Here is a 24555-nt window from a genome sequence, read left to right on the forward strand (position 1 = left end):
AGAAATATTTTTACAAGTGGGGTTATCACAGAGATTGCTACTTTCAGCATGTTACTTGGTAATTTTATAAAGCTGAATATAAATTATAATTAGAACTGCAGTGCAAGGAGAAGTGGTTTGAGTTGAGTGCTGCTTGTTTTTTTTTTTTATATTTGATTTTGACTGGCATTCCAGTAATGTATTTAAAAAGCAATTCATTTTTTCATGCCTCACAATCTTTGTGTTTCCATCTGGATATTAAGTAAGCTGTCGTGTAGCCAATGCATTAAAATATTTTTTTTCTTCTACACTTCATTTTGTCTTGATTGGACTCTTGTAATGGCAACTTGACACTGTAAAACTGTAATGATGGTTTGGCACCCAGGGCAGCGTATTTAATTAAAGTCTCAGTTTTTGTAGTTTTGGCGGCAGCCACAATAGTGCAGTGGTTAGCATTGCTGCCTCACAGCAAGAGGTTCTCCGGTTCGATCTTCAGCCAGGGTGCCTTCTGTGCAGAGTCTGCATGTCCTCCCTGTGGTCGCGTGGGTTTTCTCCGGGTGCTCCGGTTTCCTCCCACATCCCAAAGACATGCTGTAGGTGGATTAGACACTCTAAATTGGCCCTAGGTGTGTGTGTGCCTTCTGTGGAAGGTTGGGTGCCAGGCTGGCAACTTGACACTGTAAAACTCCACTGCCAATCATGAGTGGACAGGTGATCCGCTGTGGCAACCCCTAACTGGGAAAAGCTGAAAGAAGAAGAAGACCATAGCTCCACCCCTTTCTAGTTGGCCACACCCATTCAGCTGTCTTTTGCAGCTCCCCTTTAATTTGACGTCACCAGCTGACACTGAAAAAAGCATTTGAGAGTATCTTACATTCATGGATAAAATAGTACTTAAAACTGTATAAGATACACCCTACACTGATTGACTACATTACAGTGACCATGAAACTGTGGCAGACCACTTTGCAATTAAGCCATGATAAAGGACAATTTATTATTCCAAGTATAAAAATTCAAAGGGGGATTTTCCAGGGTGACTCTCTGTCACTGTTGCTATTCTGCCTTGCCCTTAACCCATTAAGCAGTTTACTTAACAGCTTACGCCATGGCTATAATTTGGAAAAGTGTAAAGACTTCTCACCTCTTCTTTGTCATTGATTTGAAACTGCATAACTCATCAGATGAGGAACTGAAAGCACAATTGCAGGTTGTCAAAACTTTTTCAGATGATATAAGAATGTCTTTTGGTGTTGATAAATGTGCAAAAGCAGCCTTTAAAGTAGGAAAACTCCAGCACCAAGAAAACATCAGTTTGGGACAAGAATATGATATGAAAGAATTTGAGCAAGAGGGAGTGTATAAATATTTGGGAATTGATGAAGGATCAAAAATAAAATATGAACAAATGGGAATAAAAGTTAGTAAGGAATACTTAAAAAAAGACAAATTAATCCTGAAAACAGCATTGACATCTGGGAACAAAATCCAAGCTATAAACCAATTTGCCCTTCCTGTCCTAACTTACAGTTTTGGTGTTATGAACTGGCCCCAAAACATGTTGAATAGATTAGATAGGAAAACAAGAAGGATGCTTCATGCTCACAAAATGATTTATAAAAATCAATTTATACCAGCATTATATATTCCCCATTATAAAGGAGGGATGGGGCTCCTTGAAATTGATTACATGTACAGATCTGCAATTGTGGGACTCCACACATATCTGCTGACCTCACAAGACTCAAATATAGTGAAAGCTTTGAAACATGAGGAAAAATAAATCTAAGATGACTTCTCTGCTTAATCTAGAAAATGCATATCGGCGTCAAGCAGGAATGGAAGTCAAACCAGAAGTAGATAAAAATCAGGCAGCAACTGAATGCGCCAAAAAACAAAAGAAAGAATATAAGGTGAAGGATCAGGTGAGAAGGCAGGAAATGTGGAAAATGCATAAATACAGAAAATTTCTGGAAGAACCTCATGTTGATCAGGAATGAATGCAAGAATGGTTAAGGAGAGACAAATTCAAACCAAGTGATGAAAGGTTAACATTGATGGCCCAAAATAGTGGGCTATGTTCATGCTGGTTTACAAAGTCCATTGAACATGTGGGAGAAACAGACAAATGTAGGTTTTGTAAAACTGAATTGGAAATAGTTGCACACCTCGTTACTGGTTGTGGCATACTAATGGCAGAAGAACTGTATACTGAAAGGCATAATAATGTGGCAAGACTGTTGTACTTGGGATTGTGCAAACATTATGGCATTGAATTGGCTGAAAAACACTGGAAACATGAGACACAAAGCGTCATAGAAAATTATGAAGTCTACATCACAATGGGATCATCCATTAGCAACAGTTCAAAAGATAGATGCTATAAAACAGGATATAGTGGTCCAAGAAAAGAAGACAAAAGTAGCATTGATCATTGAAATTGCCACACCCAGTCACTACAGTATCTTACGTACAGAGAGGCACAAAGTCATAAAATATCAGGATTTGCAAACAGAAATGAGAACAATGTGAAAGAAAGATACCCAGATAGTTCCAATAGTGGTAGGAGCAACAGATCTTATATAAAAGAGTCTACAATCATACTTAGATATGTTACATAGGTGCATAGGTTTATACTAGGCTATCTGCCCGAAGGCATTTATAAGCCTAGCCCAGAGTATTTGTGGCTTACGCCACCCTTTATGTTAAAAAATACTGTGCCCATTAGTTTGTTGTGCCTCTGTCCAGCAGTGACACAGAGATGATTCCCAGGGTAAACCTACGATCTCCCATCCACCGGTCAAGATTTCTCTTGAACAGAGCCAGCGAGGTGCTCTGCCTCACATGGACCGGAATTTTATTCCACAACATAGGGAGTCTCTGGGTGACAAATCTATCCCTCCAGCATGTCCTATTTATATCCGTGCTAAGGTTTAAGTCACTTGCTCTAGTGGATCTGGTAGATTTGGATTTTTTGAGGTGGAGCATGCCCATTAATTCCGGGTTGGACATGGCCTTGTATGTCAGGCACAGGTCACCTCTGAGCAGACGGTATGCGACTGAATAGAGCTGGAGTTTCTTCAGTCTGGCAGCATATGACAGATTTTGAAGTCCCTTTATCCTTTTGGTGAGGAACTTTTGGGGTCTCTCCAATTGCTGCAGGTGTCGGGTGAGATACATCCCGAATGGGGCATTGTACTCGATCATTGGTCTGATAAGTGAAGAGTACAGGGGAACAATAACCTCACTTGATCTGGATGTGAATCCCTTCATGATCAGGTGGGCATACATACAAATACATGTAACTCTGTATGAATTGGAGAAGGAGTCATTACTGGGCACATTGCAGGTGCTACGAAGAGCACTTTTGGCTGCCATCAAAGAGTGAAACAATATTAATTTCATGAACTTTAATCATGCTTTGACTTAGGAATGAGGTCCATTCCTGTCATGGTATTAGAAACCCAAAAGATCTGGAGAAAGTAAAAAAGGGCTAAACCAAACATGGAAGAATGCATTTAATTTTTTGCTTGATAGTTCAAAGTTTGTGGATGTGGTGTCGGCTCCCATTTTAAAGATTTGAAAAAAAAACAAGGTGAGACAATCCAGTGCTGGGGATTTGACAGACATTAGGGAGCTGATCACCTGAAAAGGCTCTAGATATAAATTGGCCTGGTTCTAAGATGAGGTTTGTGTCAAGTCTTTGTTATGCAAAAAAGACTTTCAGACTGGGGTGGGGTGCACTAAGGCTGATATAATTCCTTACAGACACCCATTATTATTCAACTGACTAATAAGGTTCACAGGCATGCTTCTCCTATGAAAACCTTAGGGAGGGGATGGCTTATACTGCTTTCTATACTTCTAGGTAACATGCAAGCAGTTTATAATAGGAAACCTCCTTTGATCAGTTAAAACCTGGATGCATTCCTAAGTACAATTCATCTCCTCACACCTAATGCCCTTGACTTCTTGCTCTGCCATCTTAATCTGCCACCCCACCTCCATATTCTTATATGCTTCCTATTTACAAGCTGATTGTATGGTTTCTATCTTTTGTTATAGATTATGCTTTTGAATTTTCCACTTTCCAATACACAGAAAGACCTGTGGTCCATCCTCAGAGTTCCAGCATAGTTGTGTTCAGTCCTAATAATGTAAACATAGGTCCTCAGTAAATGTTATATACTGTTCTCATTCAAAAAGAGTTAAGTCAGATCTCAATGGGGTAGTGTGGGAACCCCTCCTAAACCCAGAAATTGTATGGTGACTGTCACTTTTGTGTTTGGACACAAATAAATGAGTCTTCATGGGTTCTGTTCAAGCAGCTATATTTTATACAAACACATCACTACAGACGCTTATTAACTATAACTTAAGTAACTTATATACAGACCAACAACTGTGATGATGCACGTTCACTCTCTGGCTGCTTCTACAAAATGGCACTAGGGATTGCATGTGTCTGGAATTTATATGTGCACATACAGCCTCGCTTACTTCTTAAAGATATAGCACACACACTTTAAACTCTGATCTACATCCTCCCTTTGTGAGAAATAGATCATGCACTTTGTCATGAGATTATTTGGCATGCAGAAATCACAGGATCACAGGTAAACCATAGACATGCATTATACAATACTAAATACACACAAACATATATATATATATATATATATATATATATATATATATGTATACACACACACACACACACACACACACACACAATCAAGTTCACTTTGCTGCGTATTTCACACTAGGCTTAGAAACTCGCCCATATCATGTTACATAAAACTGGGAGTTAGATTTAGTAACTGGGACAGTTTCTGCAAAATGGTTGACCTGTGGAATGTTCAAATCACTTTCTGCAACAGAATCAGACTTTTGAACACATTCTGGTCTGGAAACATTGTCTGACTCATTTTTTGATTTAGAGTCTGCATCACAGAAACAATGTTGTGACTGCAATTATGTTGATTCTGGTACATGAAGAAGATGTCTGCAATTTCTCCTATACTCCACACCTTTGGAATCTACCAAGTAGGACCTCATTTTTGTTGTCTAGATTCGTACCATCTCTCCTTCCCTCAACGGACAAAGTAATCTGCTCAATCTGTCGTAACTAGATTTCTGGATATTACACTTCTTAAACAATTGAGCCTTGATTGTTATATTGTTCTTAGGTTTTAGACTGCAACAAATTTGAAGAAAGAGGTAGCGTAGTTCTAGTTTGCCTTGAAAGTAGTCTTTGAGTAGGTGAGCCAAGAATATCATCATGGGGTATGTTTCTGAGATTAAGCAAATTCAAGAATACATCGGTATTATCACACTTTGACTTTTCAAGTAATTGCTTTACACTCTGTACTGCACATTCAGCTAAACTATTGGACTGAGGATATTCAGGACTACTAGTGTCATGTGCAAAGTCCCATTCTCTTGCAAATTTCTGAAATACCTGGCTAGTGAATTGAGTACCATTGTCAGAAAAAAGCTTGTGTGGGCTACCATGAACTGAGAAATGACGTTTCAACTTAGTAATAACAGTAGTTGAGGTTAACTTTGGTAGTAGATCAGTCTCAAACCAATTTGAATAAGAGTCTACCAAAACTAAGTAGTATTGATTGTTCCACTCAAAGATATCAGTTGCTACAGTAGACCAAGGTAGTTCATGAATTGGACTTAGGTTCATAGGTTCATAGGTTCATACTAGGCTATCTGCCGGCATTATTTACCAAACTGCCAGCCAAGTTTTTTTTGGCTTATAACACCTTTAGTATGGGGAACTATACCCATTATTTTGCTGTCAGGTCCCATGCTGGCTTTGTTTTTTTTTGACCTCACTTGGGCGCTTGAGCTGGAGATGTTTGGGGGGCTGTTTGGATTAGATATCTCTCCTTGGGGGGGGGGGGGAGTTGACTGAAACTGTCAGCCAGTATGTTGGCATGTCTGTAGGATCAGTAATCTTCACATCATTTTGAACTAGTTCAGAGGCATTTGAGTTTTAGGGGTGTTTGGGCTTGGTAGGTAGTCCCAGTCTATATTGGGGTAGTGAAGATTGACCTAGTATGATGGTGTTTGGTGATACATATTTATCCTCTAGTGTTTTCAGGAAGGCTGTGTGAGGTTCCTGAGTTTGTGAGAGGTGGCCTGTAACATGCTACAATTTGGAAAACAGTCTTTGCCTACAGTTAATTGCCCCTGATGGTCTCGATGCATCATGCTGTGCCACCAGTCTTGAGGTGTGTGGTGTCCCTTGATGAATGGATACCCCCCTCCTTTCTTGGTATTTTCCTGATTTTGGGGCCGGCGAATGACACCAGTGTTTAAGCCAATTGTTAAAGCTCATCTTATCTCTGTATTGTGGCATCATTCTTGGTGAAGGTAGGATACTGCTGCAGGTGTTGTGTGGTGGTGGTGGTTGTGGGTTTCTGCTTTGTGGCCTCTGCTTTTTAGTTTTTTTTTTTTCCAGAGCCTCCTATGTCTTTGTGTGTTTGTGTTTATGTGTGTATGATTTGGGTTGTAATGGTACTATGGACTGTGGGTCGTGTGTGGTAACTTTCTCTCCTCCTGCTGGTCACCAGTCCCCTATGAGAGAGCTCAGCCTCCAATGAAGTGTTTCTCTTTGCAGATGCGGTCTAGTACTATTGCATACTGAACAAGAAGAAAGAACTCTATCAATGTCTTTTGATAATGAAGGCCAAAATACTAATTCTCTTGCTCTTCTCTTAGTGGATGTGGATCCTGGGTGACCACAATGCAAAATCTGAATATATTCTTGTAAGGAAGCAGGACAACAATTTTAGGACTTTGAAAATAATGTCATCTTCCATCAACAATTCATCTCTGTGACAAAAATACGCTTCCACCACAGGTGATACATGAGATTGCTTTGACGGCCATCCAACATTAATATACAGTAATGATTGAGCTTCTGTGAAATTGGATCAGTCTGAGTGTGATCTCTTAACTCATCAAGTCTAGTGATGGAAAAATTATGTACTGACATCACATCAAAGTCAAAATTCTCTGCATCAAGCTGTTCTGTTGTATTTCACTGTACACACCCATCATCTTGGACAGGTATTACTTCTCCTTCTCTCACACTGCTTCGTCTCCATCTAGCTTGTATCACTGCTCCCATCACTACAATTTTTCCCCTAGACTCTCTTCAGCTTGTGACTTCCTGTTTCTTATGTTTTACCTCCTATTACCTCTACTTACTTTGCTTATGTTTTACCTCCTATTACCTCTACTTACTTTGCACTACCTAATGCCTTGCACAGGTATTATTTAGTTTTTTTTTTCATGATAGGTCAAGTCCAAGTCCATATGCTATAAAAATGCAATTATGTATTTAAATATTGCTGTTGTTGCTGTGTGTTTTTGATTTGCTAATTGCTGCTCTGTTGTTTTGTTTATGCTAATTAGTTGATAACTCCTGCTTAGTAGTTTAGTTATCCTTTTGTATATTTTTTTCTTAGTGTGTTACCTTAGACTGTTACAGTGGAGCTTTTCTCCTCGGGCCTCTACTGAAAATGGACATGTATCCAGTTAGACTAGCCCGGTCAACAAATGTAAAATAAATAAATACATTTCTGGGTGATCTAGATAAGGTATCAGCTAGATAGAGCAATTTGCCTTTAGTGTAGACCAATTTGAAAGTGTACTTTTGCAATCTGAGCATCTTTTTTTGTAATCTCGCTGAGTGGAATGCATAGGCTTCTTTAGAATAGCAACTAGAGGTTAATGATCCGTCTCAGTCTGAATAACTCCACCATAACTAGAATTATGAAACTTGGAACATGCAAATACTAGAGCCAAAAGCTCTTTCTCAATTTGAGCATACTGCATTTCAATTTGGGTTGGTGTTCTAGATGCATAGACTACTGGTATGGCCTCTTGAAGTATAACTGCATCTAGACCAAATTTTGAAGCTTCACAGGAAAGAATAGCTGGTTTGTTCACATCACAGTATCTTAACTTAGGTAGGGTGGCAATTTTCTGCTTAAGGTCTTCAAATGCCTTCTGATGTTGTTCCAACCATGACCATGCAACATTTTTGCATGTTAGCTCTCTTAAAGATGTTGTCAATTCACTTAAGTCTGATATAAATTTGCCTAAATACTTGACCATGTCCAGAAAATGCTGCAAACCCTGTACATTGTCTGGCACTGACATTTCTAGAATAGCTGCTTGCTTGCTTGGTCGGGTCAGGTCTCAAGCCTGTACTTGTAAACAAATGACCTATGTACATAACTTCTGGAAGTTTGAATTTGCACTTCAGAGGATTGAGCTTTAAGTTCACTTCACGTGCTCTGTCTAGACCTTTCATAAGGTGCCTGTCATGCTCTCCTTCACCATTGCCTCCAACCAATAGATCATCTACTATTATGGCACAAGAAGAACCCAAAACATATTTGTTCCGTTGCACGCTAAAAACTTTACTTGCAGAATTCATTCCAAATGGCATCCTTAGGAATCTGTATCTGTCAAATGGAGTACCAAAAGTAATTAGAAATGAGGATTTGGAATCAAGCAACACTTGACAAAATTAACTCTTTGCATCCAAAACAGAAAATACAGTGGCATTCGGTATTAGAGCTGCACCTTCTTCGACTGCTAGCATTGGATGATACGGTTTGTTTAATGCTTTGTTCAAATCTCTTAGGTCAATGCATATTCTGATTTCATCTGAGCCTTTCTTGTGAGCAGCAACCATGGATGACACCCATTTATTTGGTTCTGTGACTGGACAAATCACACCTTGCTGCACAATTTTATCCAGCTGAGCTTTAATTTTATCTTACATAGTTATTGGAACTCTTCTTGCTGGTTTGACTACTGGAGTGATCTCGGGTTTTTACTTCATGGAAAATACAATTGGAAGTTTGCCCAATTTGTCATTGAAAATATCAGCATACTCTGAGAAAATGGCTTCAGAGAAATTGAAACTCAGAACTGCACTCACATGATGAACTTCTTTAGCAAAAGAAAGCAGATTCATTCTTAAACTATCTTTGAGACCCAATAAAGATTGCATTGGTCTTCAGACTATGTAGAATAACAAGTTAACAGTTCTCAGCGAGATAACATGAAATCATCACTGAACCTTTGGTTTGAATTTCTCCACCTCCATAAGCAACAAGTCTTGCACTATTGGCTACACTGAGTTGTTTGTTAGTTCTCACTCTTGCAAATGTGTCTGCTGATATAACATTACACTTGGACCCAGTGTCTACTTTGAGCTCTGTGGATTTTCCATTAATCCAGACAGTACAAAACACTTCACTTCTTGTTAATATGTTCACTGCATCAACTCTTTCACCAAGTACTGATACACCATCTACATTGAATGTTTACTGCTTCGGCTCTACTAGATCAACTTGCTTTTTTTGTCTGACCTTTCTTTACAACTGTGTGAGGCTTACTTGATTTACAAAACTTTTGGAAATGGTTCCATTTTTTACACTTGTGACATTGCTGACCAAATGTTAAGCACTTCTCTCTTTTAGACTCATGATTCACACCACAATTGCGACAGTTAACAATAAAGCTAGATTTGGGTTTTGCTGATTCACATTTGTACTGCATTAAGCTGGCACTGGAGCTTGCACTTTTCTTGGAACTTTCTAGAAAACCTTGTGTCTTCTTTGGAAATCCTGTAGCTGTCACATGCTTAGGCCTGCTCTTGTTTGTCATGTGTTGCATATTGTCTATGTTTGCTCTGGAGACAACTGAAACCATGCTCTTGTCACTCGCAAACATACTTGTATGTTTTTTGTCACCTCATGGATTTGACAAATCTCTATTGCTTTGCTCAATGTTAAATCACTATCACAAAATAAAATCTTTATCACAGCAGCACTATTAATACCACATACAAGCCTGTCCTTTATCAGCTCATCTTTTAGCTCACCAAACCAACACATTTTAGCTCTGTTTCTCAAGTCTGTTTCTCAAGTCTGTTTCTCAAGTCAGTTATAGAAGCTGCAAATGTTCCTCTGGTTTCTGAACTCTTGTGTAAAACAAATTCTGTAATGTAATATTCATCTGGGGGTTGCACATTTCTCTAAATTTGTGCTTAAAACACTCAAGGTCTTCCCTTGATTCAGCTTGTTCAACAATATGGTGGTCCGCACCTTCTCCTTCATACACTGCCGGTGCATACACAAATTAATGCTCTCTTTCTATGGCTTCAAACCATGCTAGATTTAGCAAAATGAATGGGCTTGTGCATGCATATCTATCTGCATAAGCTGCTTGTATGAAAATATTGTACTCTTGCTCAAATATTCTCCAATTTTTCTGCAATATTCTGATCAAACACAAGTGGTAGGGGTTTTTGAAATCCGTCTGCCATATTAATACATACCGGCAAAGAGTTTTGCAAATAAGCATGAATATACACACATACACATATGCATAAGTTTCTGACATAAACAGAACTTGTCCAATGCCTTCATGCTCTGAATATATACTTTTGCTGGGCTTATAGGAATTATGTGAATGAACGAACTCGTAGTACCTTCAAATAACTGGACTTTGCAAAATAAACTTCTCAGGCTTTCGATACTTTACTGGACTTTGCAAAATAAACTTCTCTGGCTTTTCAATACTTTCAGAATATTATCAGTAAAGGCAGAAATGCTAACGTCATATACCATCACTTGCTAAAGTCATCACTTTAAGAAACATTTGAGAATTTTACAACGCAACTGAATAACTCACGCGTACTGTAATACTCTTGTAATGTAATTTTTTTTTAAAGAAAACACCTATCAGAGTAAGAAACATGTCAAACTGTATAATGTGAATAAATTGAACATCTATTGCCCAAAACTTAATAACTTTTGAAGTAATTGTACTTTGTGAATAATTGCACACAGCACACTGAAATGTCCCCAAATGGTGGTACCTTGTTAGACAACTCTTTACAGAACAAGAAGCACTCTGTAATGGTTGCACTTTTTGAATAGACACACCTGCACAAGAAACTTTTTCTCAAAATAGCTATACTTTGTATTGCACAAAATAGATGCACTTTGCACACAATGAACTCTTCAAAATACATGCACAGTAATAAGCACACACTGTAAGCACTTTTACACACTGTAAGATACTTCAAATAACTTTATTTACGGCCTTGATGCAATCTGAAGTTGTAGTTATGCCCAAACACAGCACTTTGCCAAGCACATGCAGTCACCTTGCTTTATTTTTGCTTAATGTGCCCTTTTCTTTTCTTAATATTATATTTGTTTTGCTAGTTTAAACCCTTTTCATGCCCAGTTTATTTTTGTGCTTGTTTTACTCTAAATATGCCCAACTTTGAATTAAACACACTCATTTTGCTTTAAACATGCTTGTTTTTGTTTTATTGTTAATCATTTCATCAAATCGTTTTATCTTAAACATTTTCTTTAGTTAACAAACTTTTCATACTTTCCACTTGCCTGATAATGCAGTTTGTGCCCTTGTAATGCCCCTTTTTTGTCTTTCCCATCACGTAAATAATTTGCTGTATTTCTCATTACCTTTGATTCTTTCGGGGTGTGTTTGTGCTCTTTTCTCTCGGTTTTACCTTCGTTGTTGTCTTTGCATCTCATGGCTATGAATATTCTTCTCTCTTCGATCCTGGTTCTGACACCATGTAGCTTTCGTGTTAGGACATGAATAAACAAATACATCACTAAACAGGCTTACTGACTTATCTACAAACAAACAACTGTGATCATGCATGCTCACTCTCTGGCTGCTTCTACAAAATGGCACTAGGAATTGCACTATCTGGAATTTATACATTCATGTACAGCCTTGCATACTTCTTAAAGATATAGCACACACACTTTAACATTGATCTACAGTGACTATGCTATAATCTGATAAGGTAACCCTATTAATCGATCAACTAGCCATCCCTTGTAGTAGCAGATTTGTGATGACCCAGTGGTGTAATCCAACAAATTCTTCATTGTATTGTTCATAAAAGGTGAAATCTTTATCAACTAGATTTAGAGTAAACCACATGTCATAGGATCCCAAATGATAAGGCATCCCAGGAGATACCTTTTCATCCTAGGCAGTCTAATCTTCCATGGCATTATTCACCTGCAGTAGAGGTCCATTGATACATTAAAGTCTCTTCCTAAAACAAGAAGTAAATCCTGTGTTCTCTAACCATTAAGTGGCAACACCATTTTACTCAGATGGGGGGGGGGCATCATCTTACACTTATTTTTTATTACAATTCCAGTAATGTAACCTATTATATCACCATGTGATTGTAATTGCTTTTCTTTTTTAACTATGTAATCCTTTATTTATGCTGTGTATAATTACTGAAAAAAATTATAATGCTGTGTATTTTGTTTTTATTTTTGCTTTTTTACCCTATCCTATCCTATTATATGTTTTAAAACGTTGTTTTTGAGCTTTTCTCCCTGGACCTCCACTGAAAATGAGCACAACAGGACCAACTGGACCCAGTAAACAAATATCAATAAATAAATACACAATTAGTCTTGAACAAATACATCAGGATCAATGGACCGCTGGGGTCTATACTTTAAGTTGGGAACACCTCCCCCTGCTCTCTTCTTTTTCTGTATAGCTTACCAGTTTAAATCATCGTATATTAACATGGAATCCCTTCATTTGACAGCTTAGTACAGCTAGAAATTCCCAGCCTGCCAATCTCAGAAGAACACGTGTAGGCCCTTTCTGTTCAGTTCAGACTTTTGTGGAAATAAATGATGCAGACAACTAGCACATTTATACGATCTGTGTCACATATTTTCTCTTGATAGACAAGCCTAAAATCTTTGCATTCTATGTAAATTAAAACCAATGGCAGATTGTGGACCTGATGGCATTTCTTGTGCGCTTGTCCAAAGGCTGGTATTGTAAAAGGTTCTACCTAGAAATAAGAATTAAGGAAAAATGGAGGAGGAAAAAAATAGAGAAAACACCCACACCAACTGCAACCATAATTATTCTATAATGATAACAGACTGTGATAAAAATGTCAATATTTGTCCCTTGGGTTCCTATAGAAATCTCTAGGACTGTATCTATTGTCCTTGGAATAGTAAATGCCAGCTATTACATACTTAATGCACAGTTGCAGCACATCAGAGTATCCCCCTTCTGTGAGAAACAGTGATCTTAGCTGTATCACATAGAAAGAGCTGGGCATTGGGAGGCATAACTCTCCATGAATACATGCTGAAAAAGAGGTGACAGCCCCCTGCAAAAAACTAACAGTGCATTTCAGAATTTGTTGTATTTATTTGATTTGCAGATAATTGCAGTTTAATTGTAAGAGTATCAGGAATTGTTAAACTGGTTCTCTTACTTCTGATAGATGGCAATAGCAGGGTGAAAATCTGAGAGAAACATTCAGTGCTTGTCAACTGACCTCCTCCGTAAAAGACAACAGCTAACTAGAGACTAACCAATCACTAGGAAAAGCAATGTTGGACACAGTGCTACAGAGCTACATAGCTTACACAGTATGATGAGTGTGAGCTGGAATGGCTGACATAGGGCTGCAGAGCTACATAACGTATACAGTAAGCTGATAGGGAGCTGGACTGTCTGACACTGGGCTACACAGCTATGTAACTTACACAGTAAGGTAATACTGAGCTGTAATGTCTGACACAAGGCCGCAGAGCTACATAACTTATACAGTAAGGTGACAGTGAGCTGGAATGCCTGATACAGGGTTGCACAGCTATAAAACTTACACAGTAAGGTGACAGTGAGTAGATATGTCTGACACAGGGGTGCAGAGTTACCTAGCTTACACAGTAAAGTGATAGTGAGCCAGAATGTCTGACACAGGGCTACACAACTACATAACTTATTCGGTAGGGTGATAGTAAAATGGAATGTCTGATACAGGGCTGCACAGCTATGTAACTTACAAAGTAAGGGGATAGTGAGCTAGAATACCTAACACAGGGTTGCAGAGCTACGTAATTTACACTGTAAGGTGATAGTGAGCCGTAATGTCTGACACAGTGCTGCAGGGCCATGTAATTTATACAGTATGGTGATAGTGAGCTGGAATGCCTGATACAGGACTGTAAAGCTTCATAACTTATACAGTATGGTGATAGTGAGCTGGAATGTGTGACACAGTGTGTAGAGCTTCATAACTTATTCAGTTATGTGACTTTTAGCTGAAATGTCTTACACAGTACAGCAGAACTATGTAACATACAGTAAGGTGATAGTGAGGTGGAATGTCTTACACTGGGCTGCAGAGATATGCAACTTATTCAGTAGGGTGATAGTTAATGGAATGTCTAACACAAAGCTGCTGAGCTACATAACTTATACAGTAGGTGATGGTGACCTGGAATGTCTGACACAAGCCTGCACAGTTATGTAACTTACAAAGTAAGGTGATAGTGAGCTAGAATGCCTGACACAGGGCTGCAGAGCTACATAACTTATACAATATGGTGATAGTGAGCTGGAATGTCTCACAGTGGGCTGCAGAGCTATGTGACTTACACTGTAAGGTGATAGTGAGCCGTAATATCTGACACAGGGCTGCAGAGCTTCATAAGTTGTACAGTAAGATGATAGTGAGCTGGAATGTCTGACACAATAACTAGTAAGAGCAGTGACCCCAGGAAGGTAGTTGAATACCCAGGGCTGCTTGCCTGCAGTGATAGATGAATGGGTAAGTCCTGAGTGATAAAATGGATTACCCACTAACCAAATTGTATACATGTACTTTGTAGCTTGAAAGTGATTTAAATATGGTCCTTAGCCAGCCTTGAAACAGAAGAAGTTCCTATAGCAGCATCAATGTTGCTTGGATCTTACTCCAGATTTAATCCCTTTTAACTTCTTGCTGGGCATCTTACCCCTTCTTAAAGACCTCCTGTCTGACTGTTGCTTTGTTTACTTTATCATGAAAATGATATATGCTATGATAACTAGTCTCTTGGATACCTCCTGACTATGGTAAGAGGTTAAAACCAAGGATACAGCAGCACTGAACACTTTTTCATTTATGTCCATAAGATTCATATGATATAAATACCATTGACAAAGACTAAGTGTGAAATCAGTCCAGCCCCTGTGAGTTATGGTCATTAGGAAGAACTGACACCCTTGTGCTTTTGGCCTGAAAGATGCTCAATGCAGTAGCCCATTCACACATTTTGAAAATGAGCACACAATACCATGAGAAATATATTAACATGACATCAAACTATTGCACAAATTATTTTTCAGCACACATCCAATAATGAAGAAAACTGCATCCTGAGCTAGTAAAAAATAGAATTCTATATCCTCCCTCCCCCCCAAAAAGAGAAATATCTATCCCAACAGAGTCTAGCTTCCCAAACATCTCAGATGCCTGAACTCAATGAGGAACTAAACCCACACATACAGATCCTGCCTCTTCAGTCACTAAGGCTATTGATGAGGAAGATGGGTTGCAAACTGGCTTTAAGACAGAACCCACAGGGTTAGAGTTGCTGGTGCCATGTCAGACTCTAAGCACAAAATTTGCAGATGACTGCAAACTGGAGAGGTCTCATAGAAATGTGCCAAAAATGTATAGTCACCCTTTGGGAAAAACAAAGATGTTATCAGGGACATGGGGACCCAAGTTGACAGACCTGACCTCACCAAAAGGATAAAGGGGCTCAAACATCCAGCTCTATTGATCTGTGCCTGACATACAAGGCCATGTCCAACCATTAATGGACATGCTCGTGTCACTGCTGGACAGAGGCACAGCAAACTAATGGGTATAGTATTCGGGCAGATAGCCTAGTATGAACCTATGAACCTTTATATTACATACTCATATGTCACACACATTCCCCAGGATTCACAAAGCTCCGTGCAAGAATAAGACTATTCTTGCATGGAGTGGTTCATGTCCATTTAGAATAGCAGCGTGCCTTGCATGTACATGAAGACATGCTGCTATTTAATCTAAAAGGACATGAACCAGGAGCGAGCACAGGGGGCATGTGTCAGCAGTGTCTGCACATGTAACATACCCCCTTCACTCAGAAACTGCCTTACGGCACTTTGTGACACAGATGAGTGTCAAGTTATATAATATTAGAGCCTGGCTCTAACATTATATAGAAAACGAGTGTCCGTAGACACTGAAATATAAATAGCTAACATTTCAGTGTCCGCAGACACTGAAAAAAACAAAAAAACAAAACACAAACACCTAGTAGGCAGCAGCCTTCAAGTGCACATCTCCAGATGTATGCACTCTTGCCCTATATGCATGGTAGCAGTATGGCAAGAGGAAAGCAATAAAAATAAAAAATATATATTTTTTCAACAAATAAATCCAAATTTAAGCAGTGTGCAGCTTGTTTGCATGGTGCGCCGCTATGCTTAGCCTGGCTGAAATCCTGAAAATGATAGACAAGTGCTACTGTGATAGAAAATGTCATCAAGCTGCTGTAGCATAGTGATACTGCCATGGTATAGCATGTAAAACATGTGCGATTCGAATCCCCCCTCTACCAAATTATTTAATAAATTTTAAGGAATTTGAATGCTAGATGTCAATCATATGACTCACGTATAGCACAGTAGGTGTGGGAATATGTAAAATATAAATGTAAAACATAATTAATAAATTTAATGAAAAAAATAGATTTAAACGATGCTTTGCTAGTGTAAGCATTGCTTACCTGCTTTCAGCTATGCTTACCTGGTGTAAGCATTGCTATGTGGATTTGCACAGAGCTAAGCATAGTTCAGCATATTAAAACTTACCAATCAAGGAAAAGTGCAGGAAAACTGCCCTATTTAAACTGCACAGGCAGGAATACAGCCATAACCATTTGGGATTGTTCACAGCAGGACCAAAATGTCTGGCATTGGTGAAGGTGTTCGCTTCCGAGTGCAACGTTGGGGCATCCAGGAGTCCAGGGTCATGGTTGGGCTCCTAGTAAAAAAACATGATGGCAGGCTGCTGCAGGGCCAGTACCAGGACTCACAGTACAGAGCGGAGGCCTAGGATCAGCTTGCACACAATCTCATCAATGCCACTGGCATACCCCGGACTGGTGGGCAGGTACGTCACCACCATAATGACCTGAAGCAGAGGAGGGGTGCACTCTTGGACCAGTGGATGCAAGAAGCCTGATCGTAGGATGTCCCACCTGTCTGTAAGTATGCAGTCTTATGTATCTCAAGGTATAGAAAAAGTTCAACTTGTGACTGTACAGGTGTGATTAATGTGGGATGTCTCCCCATACAGCTGCTGTGGGGAGGTCCCAGAATGCTGAGGCTCATGCCCAGTGACTGGCCTGGCTGCATCAGCAGTATGGTGAGTACAGAATACCCCCTACTATTAGCAGTAAGGAATCAAAATTATAGTAATGGTACTACCGCCTGTATATATAATTGTGCTGTAAAAGTCAGGAATAAATGCCTGTGTCAGGCTGCCATTGTTACAATGGAGTATTCCCAGCTGCTGTGTAATACAGATGTCAGTAGCAAACAAGGTACAATATGCAGGAGAGGAATATTAGAATATGTATGAGGTGTACCTGCCAATAAAGTGCCATGTCAGGGCTACTGTAACAGTTAGAAATGAAAAGCATTCCCCTGTGCAGATCATGCAGGCTTAGAATTGTGGATTTCTGATATGTACACAGATATGTATGTCAAAACTAATAAAGGTGATCCCATACACCTGAAAAATAGAAATGTGTATGTCCTGCAGAATGCATTAACTGAGGTAAACTGTGTTAGCATTGCTTGTCTGCAAACTTTAGAATGGGCATGTCAGATAACTGGAAAAAAGCAACAGTACATATTGCCATCAAAATGTGTTTTACTTGTTTGTCTGCCAGCAGTGTCTTGTGTTAACCTTTCAATTTCAGCTTTATGTAGCTGTGAATGTACTGAAAAATCTATAAGGCTAACAAGTGCAGATTTAAAACCTACACTGTGTACTCAGGAATCTAAATAGCAGTATGTAGTTGTAAAACAGTAAATTTGTGCAATCCAGCTAATGTGCACGTTTCACAAACAGTGACACCAATGTCTGTTGTGTATGCATAATGTGTACTGAAAATGGGAAACAAATAATGCAATATGTCATAATAAAAGTACTGTGCACAAAAATATGTACTAGATAGAAATGTCACAAGCAACAAACAACACGTCCGCAGTAGCTCAGTCTGATAAGAAATATGAATAGAAATACTAGTATGATGTGTATAACTATGAAAGGTGTATAACTGTTGTGTTGCTCAGCCCCAGTCCTACAAAAAGATGCAAGCTGGGACATCCATACTCTGCAGTCTGGCCCAGACAAGCCCCTCAAGTGTCATGCTGTCACGGATAGTTTCCCCAGTCACCAAGAAACCTGCACACAGATAATGTCACAGTAGATGTATGTGAAAGGCACAACACACACTCCAGGGCCTGCAACTGATATGTGAATCTGAAATATGTGTGGGAACAGCAATATAATCTGCACAGGGCCCACAGGTAAAGAAATTGGTATAGAAATAGGTCTGATGTGTATAACTAAAATAAGGGTACAATTACTCTGTTGATATCTACAGTTGTTGGTGTGCTGTAGCAGCCTCATGGCCCAGGTAGAGTGCAAGTGTGGTCAGAATATAGAGTAGTGAATAGAAGTGTACTGACAAATATACTTGATAGCAGTTGTCAATTGAATCTGTTCCCTTCCCCCACCACTCAACTGATTCAACCATCACACTGAAACCAACATTGGTATGTTCTTAAACAAACCTCTACTGTTGGGACCGTTGTTCCATTTGGTTTATCATTGTTTAAACTGTGTACATACTAATATTCCCTGTTGAATAATCATTTTATTGCCTGCCTGACATACCAATAACTGGCATGCTGTTGCAACCCTGAATGCCATTCCATTTATGTATGGGTTCTGTTTGCTATGGCACTGTTATAATTGCACTGTTTTGTAAATGGGAATATCCATGCATGCTATTTTGACTAATGTTGTAATGTGTTGTGCATGTGCATGTGCATCTAGTTCAACTTTCTGGTTTAAAAGACCATATCTGAGCTTGTTTCCCATCTTTCCTGTAACTAACCTACTGGAAAGCACTAGAAAGCCTTAAACTGATATAAGCCTTCTAGCTTAAAAGAGAGACTTTGGAGTGATTATCAGTTTTCTGTATTTTCTTGCTGTACTTAACTGTTTTCCACCTAAACACTGATTTTCCAGCACTTATTGTGATTTAAAAGCTTGTTTTTTTTCACATATTGTACTTATTTGACTGCCTGCACTTTTAAAAAGTTGTTTTTTATTTAAATAAATTGTTTAACTGTTGTAGGCTACACACTAAAGTGCGATAGCCTTTTCTGATCGCTTGTAGTCATTTAAAGCTGTTTTAAGTGTACTTTTTACTGCTTTTGCCTTATCTTTTCAAAAAAAAAATAAATACATTTCTTGTTTCCCGCCTTTCTAAGCTAGTATAGTCCAGTTTTCAGGCTAGTGCTGAATTCAGGGCTGTGTTACAAGTTTCTGAGTTGCCCATACCTTACTTGGATAGAGGGAAGTTTCTCTGTTCACTTGTGAGACAGGGGAACTTTGTGCAGCAATCTATCCCTGGAGGAGTGGTTCCAGCCCAGAAGTTAGTAGTTTAAAAAACGCATTCCACGGTTTTGTGCGCCGGGCAGCACCGGTAAGCTAGGGTTAAATTATTCCTGGCTCCACTAAGTCTCCTCTTCAGTTTTTCGCTTGAAACTAGTCTAACTCTCAACCTAAGCACTCAAAAAGCATTCTACAGTCCATCACTTGCTCAGACCTAATAGCAAGCACTAATATACCCTGACACTTGACTGCCCAGCTGGGCATGGCTCTTTATTCACTCCTCACCAACCAAGTGACTAAGCAGCTCACCCTACTATTCAGTCATGACATAAGGGCAACTTCAGGTGTACTCTCCAGTCCAGCTGGTGAATCTGGGTAGACTGAGGCAATGTTACAACTGCCTCATGTACACAGACAGCCCTCTCCTCCTACCACAAAACACTAACATATGTGACAGATGCAATTATACAGCCAAACTGGAGGCTAAGGTATCTCCACCCAAGACTGGAACAGACAGTCATGAGGAGAAGGTTAACACTTGCACCAAACCTCCAGCCTCACATAGACCTACTAAACCAGCACTGGCAAAAAATACACATAAATACATGAAATCATACTCAGAGGCTCTAAATAAAAACCTGCAAAAGCATCAGAGAGCTCCAAAGCAGACACCCAGAAAACCTGCACCTCCCGTCACAAACCAGACAACACATAAAACACAAAATCAATGTGCTGCACAATCACAGCCCTTAAGGGAAAATAACATACCTAACACACTAGTAATAGGTGGCTCAATAGTCAGGCAGACTGATGCCCCACTCACTAGACTGGACAAGGAGAAGGTTACTGTTAGCTGCCTGTCGGGAGCCAGAATCCATCACATAACACAAGTTCTCAGGTCACTCCAGAACAATTACAAATATGACTCTGTCATTGTTCATGTTGGTGTGAATGACCTGAGCCATACCTCCCTGGACTACATGAAAAGAGACATGGAAGAGCTCTCTGATCATGTAGCCCAGGTAGGTATGACCCTGACCCTGAGTAGCATCCTGCCCTCACCAAGAATGATAGCACAGTATAAAGAAAAAATTATCAATTTCAACAATTGGCTAAGCTTCTGGTGTCATTCAAAGGGGATCCAGTGTCTGTCAGCCTGGGATGACATGCTCGACAAGCTGCATTGCTTTGCAAGAGACGGCTTGCACCTGTCACCCCTTGGCTTTCGAATACTGGCCAAGGTTCTTGCTGCTCCCATAGTGCCTTTTTTAGGCAAGGCTCAAAATTCAAACCCACCTCCATAAACAGCACAAGTAAAAAAATGAGGGTTATGCTACTCAACGCCAGGAGTTTAAATCTCTAAATGCATGTGCTCGAAGAACTCCTAAGTATGGAGAACGTTGACATCTGTGCAGTAACTGAAACCTGGTTCAAGGCTCCAGAGAGCACTGCAGCACTACTGGGCTATAACTCATACCACACATTTCGGCCACAGAACACAGACCGAAACACAAAAGGAGGGGGTGTATCCACATTCATCAAGGACACCCACACCTCCAGGTTAGTGGCACAGCATGATACCTCTGAGATCATCCATGTGCAACTAACATCGGGCAAATCTGCAATGCAAATTGTGGCCTGCTACAGATCACCCTCCATGACCCAGGATCAACACTCCGCCTTTCTGCAGACACTGGAAAACATGAAGGTCCTACCGACCACCCTGATCTTGGGAGATTTCAATTACCCTACCATTAACTGGGAAAACTACTTGAGTACAAATTCCCAGGCTCAGCGCTTCCTGAAATTTATCAACTCAAATGCCCTGGATCAGCTGGTAAAATCCCCTACCAGAGGCCACAACATACTGGACCTGGTCATCACCAACATGGGTGACAGGTGCTCTGTACTGGAGGTCAGCCCGTCACTAGTTAGATCAGACCATAAACTAATCACCCTGGATGTCCACACCCCATCACCACCCCCAACCAAGGAAATCACAGTGAAAAACTTTTCTAAAGGAAACTTCATCTTACTTAAGGCAGAGGTGGTACTTTTCACAGATCAGACGCTAAATGATAACACTGCCCAAGATGCAGAATCCTTTACAATTGCAGTCTATGAGCACCTGCAAGGATGCCTGGATCATGCCATCCCTAGCAAGACCAAGACTCACTCCCCTAAGAGAAGGAAACCAGTCTGGTGGACCCCTGCCATAAAAAGGTTATACAACAAAATGAGGAAATTAGTTCAGAAAAAAAGCAAATCCCAAGAAGGAAAGACATCCCTGATCAGTATCAATAAGAAACTAACGTCCCTTATAAAATCATCCAAGTTTAACTTTGAAAGAAAAATAGCCAAGGATTCAAAAGATAACTACAGAGCCTTCTTTAGCTATGTCAAGAATCTAAGTGGCAACTCACAGATATGCTCTGAGATAGTGCAAAATAGCACAAAATATACTGAACCTACAGATATTGCCAACATACTGGCAGATAGATTCAGTGCAAACTTCACCTCCCTCTCACCTTCAAAAGGGCCCACAACAATACTGGAAAAGTGTAGTGTCCCAGAAATCACGGAAGCACAGGTGAAAATAGCCCTTTCAAAAGTCAAAAACACAACATCAATGGGGCCAGATGGTGTCCCAGGCTGTGTCTTGCACGAACTACAGAACAAACTAACCCCCCACCTAAACACGCTGTTCAACCTCAGACTCTCCACAGGCTACGTGCCCATAGAATGGCGCACAGCAATGGTTATTCCGTTCCACAAAGGAGGGGCCACAACTGACCCTTGTAACTATTGCCCCATAAGCCTGACTAGCCTGGTCTGCAAGGCTATGGAGCACATCATCATGGATCTCATTAACAAAGACATTGGGAACCTCCAAACACTTGACTCGGCCCAGTTCGGCTTTGTTAAGGGCAGATCATGCCTACTAAACCTGGTTGACTTCTTTGAGACAGTGACCAAGGCCATAGACAAGGGAAAGGTGGTTCACACAGACTACCTTGATCTCGCCAAGGCGTTCAACACCATTTCTCACTCAGGTATTATAGAAAAACTCACCAGCCTGAACATAAACCCCTATGTCACAAAATGGGTTGCCAACTGGCTTACAGACAGAACTCACATGGTAAGAATAGTGGGCTCCAGGTCTGACTCTAAACTAGTCACAAGTGTTGTCCCGCAAGGCTCGGTTCTGGGAACCCTACTGTTCGGCATATATTTCTCAGAGGTACAGGCAAACACAGGATGACTATGGCTAACCAAGTTCGCCGATGACTGCAAACTGGGAGCCATAATTGACTCTCCGGCTGACACGGACATCCTCCAAAAAGGCCTTACTGAGACAGACACCTGGTGTCAAAGTCATGGCCTCAAGCTAAATGCCAAAAAATGCATAGTCATTCCATTTGGGAAAAACAAAACCCCCATAAATTACCACATAGGCGGCAGCCCCCTTAATACAGAAGAGGTAATAAGAGATCTGGGGACCCAGGTATATAGTAATCTCTCCTTTGATAGTCATATTGCCAAAGTAGTTAGGAAATCCTTCTATGTGGCCCATCTAATTACTAAGGGGTTCACATCTAGAAATAAAGAGGTTATAGTGCTCCTCTACTCGTCACTCATCAGACCCATCATAGAGTACAATGCCCCATTTGGGATGTACCTCACAAGGCACTTCCAACAGCTTGAAAGACCACAAAAGCACCTCACCAAGAGGATTACTGGCCTCAAACATATGTCCTATGCAGCCCGACTGAAAAAGCTCTGGCTGTACGCAGTGGCATATCACTGACTCAGAGGTGATCTCTGCCTGACTTACAAAGCCATGTCCAACTCAGAATTGATGGACATGCTCCACCTAAAGAAATCCAAGTCACTGTGTGCCACACACTCTAGTGAGCTAAACCTCACCACAACAATAAACAGAACATGCTGGAGGGACAGATTCCTGTCACAGAGACTCCCCATGCTTTGGAACAAAATTCCTAACTACATTAGGCAGAGCCCCTCACTAACATTCTTCAAGAGAAGCCTTGACGAGTGGATGGATAACAGAAAATACACCCCTGGGATTACTTCATTGGCTCTGCTTGACAGAGGCTCAGTTAATTAATCAATGGGGCGTTGAAAGCCGACACACTCTGGCTAGGCTTATAAATGCCCTCGGGTAGATAGCCTAGTACCTACCTATGAACCTATGAACCTATGACTAACCAATATTCATTGTTAATTTCCACACCATAGCACATATGGGAAGGCAGATCCCAGTGGAACCACCTCTCCCACCCCATCTGGCTGAGGCACCAGGTCCCAGCATGTCTGGGACCCAACCCAGACCTCCCTCATCTGCTGGTCCTGCATCACCCTCAGGTGGAACCACTGCAGGCGATGGTGCTTGACCCCCCTGCAAGTGGGCGCGGTGAGGATGTTGTCACCCAGGACAAGGTCTATGGCATGGTGTGCAGTGTCCTCCAGATGGAGCTTGATGACTGCCTGTGGCAGGTGGAGGGCAGGCTGGCACAGCTAGAGGGGCAGGCAGCCCCTCCAGCCCAGCCCCCAACATAGCCACCTTCGGGGCTGTGAAGGAGTAGTGGTGACTGCCATCGGATGGGGACATCAGTGCCACTACTACCATCTGGGGGGCTCATATGTCTCGGATTCCCAACCACCCTCCACGTCAAGGTGTTTACCCCCCATGTGTCACACACCACCCCTGTCTGCTGTCTTGTCTGTCTTGTCTGTCTGCAAATGCAACCTCTCCTACCAAACCTCCCTCACCACACTTACCAATAATCCTTCCTTAACATCCCACTCTCATCTTAAAAAAAAAGGGCATCTGACTCACAAAAAAATCAAGTCCCATACATAGCTCTGCATTTTGCCCAGAGACATGTACCCATCACACAATCGAACCCTACCAGTCATCCGTATTGTATGATGCCCGCACACCT

The sequence above is a fragment of the Protopterus annectens genome, chromosome 1.part0, assembly GCF_019279795.1.
Source record: "Protopterus annectens isolate FY-2018-M chromosome 1.part0, PAN1.0, whole genome shotgun sequence".
Classification (NCBI taxonomy): Eukaryota; Metazoa; Chordata; order Ceratodontiformes; family Protopteridae; genus Protopterus; species Protopterus annectens.